Consider the following 6,889-nt stretch of genomic DNA (forward strand, 5'->3'; position numbering starts at 1 on the left):
TCTTCTTTACAGATGACAAAAATTTTACATCAGTGGAAGTACGAACAAGGCATTGCTGGAGGTAACGGAATACCCGCTTTGACTAGACAAATATTCAGAAGAGAGCTAAGAATTGAAGAGTTCGTATTCATTTGTGAGGTTGGATGATTATTTGGAAGGTTCACGTGCAATGATTATGTGGATGCCCTGCTTCCCAGAGGGAGAGCCATGGCCATTCCCAATCCACACCCAATCGTTCTAGTGCACGATAATAGCCGTCCCCGCCCCCCATATCAACACAGTAATTAGAGCTTAGTTAGAGCATCACCCAGAAATCCAAGTAATAAACTGGTCACTTAAGGCGTGCGACCTCAACCCCATAGAGAACCTATGGCAAAAATTGTTCGTTATTGGGATGTGGGAGAGCAACGAACGTGCTAAGCCATCTAAACAAGAGTGTTTGAATTGTGGGTGTCAAAACTTCACTCTACCATATGCCAGAATCTTGTGAGGAGTATGCATGCATGTCTAAATGAAGTTGTAGACACCAATAGTGGATAAACATCACACTAAGGAGCGTTTAGTTTACATTGTATATATGAAAGATTCTTGGGTTGTAATTAAAATAATAAAACTTTTTCTTTATTTTTCAGCAAATATTTATATTCAATAAGCTAATCAACTGCATTTGGTTTTTACACTTTCTCCTGGGGTCATATCATAATGTAAATAAACACAACTATGAAATTATATCTCTTATCAACCACTTTTAATACTAACTAATATGATTGCTTATTAACCTTGAAATAACAGCTGGAACCAGAGCTTATTCAGCGGGGTTAAGCATCAAGTGACTTGTCTTTATAGAATCTACAAAAAGCAGTAGCACTTATTTGTGGTAGCACAATATTTCACATCTTAATGTAAAGTGCATCTTTAGAAAAAAAACACACTTAACGAGACCAAGAAAAGCCATAAATACACCTAAACGAACCTTGAGTAATGTAAGCTAGGGGAGGATATAAAGTAATATGAAGATGATTTGTAGTTGTTCTCTGAGGATTGACTGTTCACACAAACACAAGTGTTTCATGAAATACTTGTTCATATATGGTGAATGGTTTCAACCCAATTGCAGATATGCTATCTAAGGAAAAAGAGTTGTTATTGGACTCGTGAATTGGTTATTCAGTCTGGACAAAATTTCCAAACTGCCAAAGTTCAGTATTTTAGGCAATAACCTTTCTGTTAGAATGTTATGTGGAATAACAAAAAGAGGGTATATACAACGTAATAATAATTTGGAATCATTATTGAAAATAGTATGATACTGATGAATTGATAGTGAATTACTTTCAAACAAAATGCCTTCTTCCCCGCCTTTAGAATCACACTTTCGATACACACATTATATATATATATATATATATATATATATATATATATATATATATATATATATATATATATATAAGTACCTACATACATACATATATAAATACATATATATATATATATATATATATATATATATATATATATATATATATATATATAGCCTACAGCTTTATATATGAATCACTTCCAGCTTAACATAAGCACAGCATTTATAAAATTATTGCCTAGTAGCCTACTAGTGGCTGAACATCAAGGCTAGGTAAATGAGAGGACTTAATTTTGGTTCTATTAAATATTTGTCAACTTCATCAACAATGAACTGATAGGTCTATAGGTTTTTGACCAATTCACAACATTAAGCATATGCAGTCCACTTTATCCACCATTTTTCACCACACCATCTATATAATGGGGAGGATAATGCCCCTCAGGTTATATCAGACTTTTGAATATTCAAATTAAACAGCATTATTATTACCATTATAATTGTGAACCAATATGAATAAAACACTGAGAAAAAACTTAACTATTAAAGAGAAGTAACATGAAATAAAATAATAACAGACAGCCCATGAAACAAGGATAAGTTTAACTCGTTTAACAAGAAAAGCTTGAGCAGTAAGTTTCATCTTCTAAAGTTCTACTGATTCAACTATTTGATTGTGAAGATCACAGCCGGAATGAAATTTCAGATTATCTGAGTTTTAACAAAAAGGATAAAACAGAATCCTGAATTCAGAGCTTTTCTTTAGAAAGCCTTGGCCTACTTAGCACATACGCATTAGAAAGCCTTGGCCTAATTAGCCCAGATGCCTTAGAAAGCCTTGGCCTGCTTAGCCCAGACGCCTTAGAAAGCCTTGGCCTGCTTAGCCCAGACGCCTTAGAAAGCCTTGGCCTGCTTAGCCCAGACGCCTTAGAAAGCCTTGGCCTGCTTAGCCCAGACGCCTTAGAAAGCCTTGGCCTGCTTAGCCCAGACGCCTTAGAAAGCCTTGGCCTGCTTAGCCCAGACGCCATAGAAAGCCTTGGCCTGCTTAGCCCAGACGCCTTAGAAAGCCTTGGCCTGCTTAGCCCAGACGCCATAGAAAGCCTTGGCCTGCTTAGCCCAGACGCCTTAGAAAGCCTTGGCCTGCTTAGCCCAGACGCCATAGAAAGCCTTGGCCTGCTTAGCCCAGACGCCTTAGAAAGCCTTGGCCTGCTTAGCCCAGACGCCATAGAAAGCCTTGGCCTGCTTAGCCCAGACGCCTTAGAAAGCCTTGGCCTGCTTCGCCCAGACGCCTTAGAAAACCTTGGCCTGCTTAGCCCAGACGCCTTAGAAAGCCTTGGCCTGCTTAGCCCAGACGCATTAGAAAGCCTTGGCCTACTTAGCCCAGACACCCTAGAAAACCTTAACCTGCTTAGCCCAGATGCCATAGAAAACCTAGGCCTACTTAGCCCAGACGCCTTAGAAAGCCTTGGCGTAGGCTAAGCCCAGACACCCTAGAAAACCTTGACCTGTTTAGCCCAGATGCCTTAGAAAACCTTGGCCTACTTAACCCAGACGCCTTAGAAAGCCTTGGCCTGCTTAGCCCAGACGCCATAGAAAACCTAGGCCTACTTAGCCCAGATGCCTTAGAAAGCCTTGGCCTGCTTAGCCCAGACGCCATAGAAAGCCTTGGCCTACTTAGCCCAGACGCCTTAGAAAGCCTTGGCCTGCTTAGCCCAGACGCCTTAGAAAGCCTTGGCCTACTTAGCCCAGACGCCTTAGAAAGCCTTGGCCTGCTTAGCCCAGACGCCTTAGAAAGCCTTGGCCTGCTTAGCCCAGACGCATTTGAAAGCCTTGGCCTACTTAGCCCAGACACCCTAGAAAACCTTGACCTGCTTAGCCCAGACGCCATAGAAAACCTAGGCCTACTTAGCCCAGACACCCTAGAAAACCTTGACCTGCTTAGCCCAGACGCCATAGAAAACCTAGGCCTACTTAGCCCAGACACACTAGAAAACCTTGACCTGCTTAGCCCAGACGCCATAGAAAACCTAGGCCTACTTAGCCCAGATGCCCTAGAAAACCTTGGCCTGCTTAGCCCAGACGCCATAGAAAACCTAGGCCTACTTAGCCCAGACGCCTTAGAAAACCTTGGCCTACTTAGCCCAGACGCCTTAGAAAACCTTGGCCTACTTAACCCAGATGCCTTAGAAAACCTTGGCCTACTTAGCCCAGATGCCTTACAAAACCTTGACCTGCTTAGCCCAGACGCCTTAGAAAACCTTGGCTTACTTAGCCCAGACGCCTAGGAAAACCTTGGCCTACTCAGCCAAGACGCCTTAGAAAACCTTGGCCTACTTAGCCCAGACGCCTTAGAAAACCTTGGCCTGCTTAGACCAGACGCCTTAGAAAACCTAGGCCTACTTAGCCCAGACGCCTTAGAAAACTTTGACCTACTTAGCCCAGACGCCTTAGATAACCTTGGCCTACTTAGCCCAGACACCTTAGAAAACCTTGGCCTACTTAGCCCAAACACCTTAGAAAAACTTGGCCTACTTATCCCCAGACGCCTTAGAAAATCTTTTGCCTACTTAGCCCAGACACCTTAGAATACCTTGGCCTACTTAGCTCAGATGCCTTACAAAACCTTGGCCTACTTAGCCCAGACACCTTAGAAAAACTTGGCCTACTTAGCCCAGACACCATAGAAAATCGTTTGCCTACTTAGCCCAGACACCTTAGAATACCTTGGCCTACTTAGCTCAGACGCCTTACAAAACCTTGGCCTACTTAGCCCAGACACCTTAGAAAAACTTGGCCTACTTAGCCCAGATGCCTTAGAAAATCTTTTGCCTACTTAGCCCAGACACCTTAGAATACCTTGGCCTACTTAGCTCAGACGCCTTACAAAACCTTGGCCTACTTAGTCCAGACACCATATCTGAATCCCAAAACATACACCTGATAATATTAGACTTCAAGAAAATTCTGATACTTTTGTAAACAACAATCTTAGAATTAATAGCTACTCAGCACCACTAAGTGGTGGATGGTATAGTTTAGGAAGATCTTGTCCAACAATTTAACATGAGAGGTGGTTGGTAAAGACCAGAAAATAGAGCAATAATCAAAATTATGTCAGGATAAAACAAATAAGAAATTCTAAAAAAGAAAAAATAGACAAGCCTCCAAAAATGGAAGAATTCCTCAATATCTAAGTATCTCAAAAGTAAATCTGAAGTGACAAAAGGGAACATTTAAACTTCAAAATGAACTAAAAATAATTATAACTTTACCAGAATTGGGAAAATATTCTCCACTTAGGGAGGGCAAGACAGCCTCAACTTGGTGCCGGTCCCAAGCCCGGGTAAATGGGGAGGGTTGGCGGCAGGAAAGGCATCCGGCCATGAAAAATTAGCCAAAACAACTATGGTCAGTGACTATAAACAAGAAGAAGAAGAAGATTCGCTCAAACTTATAGGAAAAAGAGGGGAGGCTCTGTTGTCCTTGAAAACAGCTTCAGTTTCAGATTATTCATTTCAGCTATTTTGTCTCCCGAAAAATAACAATATACTCTGCCCCCCCCCCACCCCCCCATAAAAAAATAGTCTGGTTAAATATCATGCTCCGAAGACAGAGCAATGAAAATTAATTGTAAACACTTGAAAGCAGCGTCCTTTAAAGGTTTAAGGCCGTCATGAATGACAGAGGCAAGGGACAGTGACATTGCCCTATCCAGCAGAACAATGCCATAGAGACTGGCCATATATACCATATGATCAGCGAAAAGCCCCCTCTCCTTCGAAGCTGGCACCAGGGAGGACCAGGCAATGGCTGCTGATGACTCAGCAGACAGACATATAGCCTCCCCCAAAAGCCCCATCCGTTGCTCACAAGGATGGTGAGATTGCAGAGACCAAAGAAACTCATGAGTATGAATGGGGCTCGAATCCCAGTCTGGCGTTCACCAGTCAGGGACGTTACCACATCGGCCACCATAATCCTAGTTTACTTTGAAATTCTGAAGAAAATCCATATAAGTTTGCTAGAATATATAGGTATATTGAGTGGCGTAGCCATGGGGTGGTCTGAGGGGGGGGGGGGGGGTGTGTGCCCCCATTGAAAGCTTCTCAAATGGATTTTTCCCTTATCCTTTCTACAAATTTCAAAATGAGTTTAATTATTTCCTAAGTCCATACGTAGAATGTCTGCATAAGAATTATTAAATTTGACCCAAAATATCAACTGGTAGATTTTCTTTTTTTCATTTGGTTACCATGTTGAGCTGGTTAGGGGTTTACACTTTATCACACTGCTAAAAACTAAAAAAAAACATTCTATAAGGGGTGTATTTGTTGCCACGGTCTTTAGAGTTTCAGCGTTGCTTAGGTAGAAAGAGCTTTTATTATTATTATTATTATTATTATTATTATTATTATTATTATTATTAAATACTATTTAATATTAATTATTAATTAATGTCATTGATTACTAAATAATATTATTAATATTATTAATTATCATTGATTACTAAATATTATTATTATTAATTAATACTATTAATATGAATTAATATTATTAACATTATCAATTAATATTACTAATACTATTAAGTAATATTATTAATATTATTAATTAATATTATTATTACTAATTAATATTATTAATATCATTAATCAATATTATTAATTAAAATTATTAATATTATTAATTTATATTATTATCATTCTTATTCTTGTTGTTGTTGTTGTTATTACCACTACTTGCTAAGCTATTAACCTAGTTGGAAAAGCAGGATTATATAAGCCCAAGGGTTTCAACAGGGAAAGTAGCCCGGCGGGGAAAGGAAATGAGGAAATGAATAAACTGTAAGAAAAATAATGAACAATTAAAATATTCTACGCGAAAAAAAGACCCAGTTCATTCTTACAGATATGCAAAGAGGAAACAGAAAATCTTCCTTTCTAATGCACTTTTCCTCGTATTTTCCAAGGAAAAACACTAGGAAAATAGCCATCACGAGTCGGTTTTTTTTTTTACTTCACTAGGCTATCCAGTGGCATGATTCGTTTTCCTGTCTCCGTCTAATTGTTAAGTAAAGGAGAAAGTACTTAAGTTTTCTTAAGGTCAAGCTCTGGTCCAAATTAGGCAAAGAAGAGAAGGGGAATTATATTGACTGACAATTTCCTATCTACTTTAAGGAAAAAATCACTTAGCGGCCTTATAGATACATATTACGATATTTCTGAACATATATAGGCAAGATAATTTTATTCGCTTATTCGTTATTATTATAATCATTATTACTTTCTAAGCTACAACCCTACTTGGAAAAGCAAGATGCTATAAGCCTAAGGGCTCCAAGATAGAAAGTAGCCCAGTAAGGAAAAGAAACGAGGAAATAATGAACTACAAGAGAAGTAATTAACAATTAAAATTAAATATTTCAAGAATAGCAACAACATTAGAATAAATCTTTCATATATAAACTAAAAACTTTACAAAAACAAAAGGAAGAGAAATAAGGGAGAACACTGTGCCCGAGTGTAC

Source organism: Palaemon carinicauda, chromosome 1, assembly GCF_036898095.1.
Source record: "Palaemon carinicauda isolate YSFRI2023 chromosome 1, ASM3689809v2, whole genome shotgun sequence".
Classification (NCBI taxonomy): Eukaryota; Metazoa; Arthropoda; class Malacostraca; order Decapoda; family Palaemonidae; genus Palaemon; species Palaemon carinicauda.